Below are 1,560 nucleotides of genomic sequence, written 5' to 3' on the forward strand. Positions count from 1 at the left end.
TATTGCGCATGCGTGCGAGAATGAATGGAGAAAATAACTGAAGAGATATGTATGTTAGCACTGGGTTAATATTATGGAGAACAGTGTCCATTCATTTACTTAGCATTCATTCACCGATGTAACCTAGGTAAGGCTTCTTCAACCATCTCATTTAGATAGTTCCTATTATCTTTATTTTAACAGTATTACTCACTTGTTTATCTTATATATTTTTTTGTCATTCACTAGCAAGTAGACAAGCAAAGGATATTGCGAGTGGTCCATTATACAATCCCTATAGTGTTTTACACCCCGCACACTAGCTACAGATGTCGTGTATTGTCATCTAGTGCCTGACATCTCTAAAAGGTAGTATTTATTTTTCTTTTTCCTTCCTTTTATCCTGATTATGCATTTATCAAGTTTTTTTTTAAGCTTCCTTTTGTGTTTGCCTTTAGGCAGCTCCTTCTATGCATCCCTCCTTTAAGTGAGGACCGACGGACACTTACCTCCTCACCCCAGGTCTTACACATTTTTTCAATTTCATTTCATTTCCTGATTTTATTTCATCTTTTTTATGTCATTTTCTTCTTTGTTCTTGTCTTTGTTTGCATATTCAGATCTATTCTATTTTCTTTCCCCTTGTTTTCCATACAGTTTCACAGTATTCTCATATTTGAGTCTTTTCTTGCCTTATAATCTACCACTTCTATGCAACTTCGGTAAGAATAGCATATTCTTTTTTTCCCCCTTGTTTCTTTTCACATTACATTATATTTCTTGGGTTTCTTATTTCTTTACTATTGTGTGTTTGCACCAGAATTTCTTCTTTTTGATTTTCCGGTTTCTGCACATATAGCCAGGTAAGAAGTCAACTTTATTCTCATCTATATCACGTACTCAGTCTTTTTCCATCCCGTTATTCCTACCCCTTTTCCCTCCTCCTCTTCCCTTCCATTTTTTCTTGTTCTTCTGATTGTGATATTTTGTGTGATATCTCACACATTACACTTTGATTCTCTTATACAAGCATTTCAAATGATATACTGTTATTTCCTTTTCTTGGTAGGTTAGATATTTGTACATAATCACTGTTAGGTCGGACAGCTTTGTTGATTGTTTCTTTTTTGTTTGTATATGCTTACATATTTCACAGTTCCACTGATGAAGGTCACTGTATCGACCAAGACGTCTGCCGCATTTGAACTGTCTTACCACTTTGAATAAAAATTGTTCTTCCTTTCATCCACTTTGGAGTGCCTGGTTCTTCTCATTCTGGATATATGGATTTGGTCCCTACCAGAGCACAAAGTCTCTAAATATTAGAAGTGTCATGTTATTTCATATATTGTTGGGCTGGAAGACCCAGCCATGAACCATTATTAATGTCCTGGCAGAGGGAAGGAGGTTGTCACTCAGTATTTTACGGTACATGGCTCCATACATTATCCCATTGATGCAGTGTAGTAGTCTGGGGCCCTTAGCAGAGAAACAAAACATAATGTTTCCACCTCCATGCTTGACAGTGAGGACGGTGTTCTTTGGGTCATAGGCAGCATTTCTATTCCTCCAAACACGGTG

The 1,560-nt window shown here is 36.7% G+C and overlaps 1 long non-coding RNA gene across 1 annotated transcript; it reads left to right on the forward strand.

Moving 5' to 3' along the window:
• The first annotated feature begins 435 nt into the window (after window positions 1-435).
• Window positions 436-1,197, forward strand: LOC142310069 (uncharacterized). Its single transcript, XR_012754078.1, has 4 exons — window positions 436-501; window positions 637-701; window positions 800-842; window positions 1,136-1,197. It is a non-coding gene; the product is annotated as an uncharacterized LOC142310069 (long non-coding RNA).
• Window positions 1,198-1,560: the final 363 nt, after the last annotated feature.

This window comes from Anomaloglossus baeobatrachus, chromosome 5 (genome assembly GCF_048569485.1).
Source record: "Anomaloglossus baeobatrachus isolate aAnoBae1 chromosome 5, aAnoBae1.hap1, whole genome shotgun sequence".
Lineage (NCBI taxonomy): Eukaryota > Metazoa > Chordata > Amphibia > Anura > Aromobatidae > Anomaloglossus > Anomaloglossus baeobatrachus.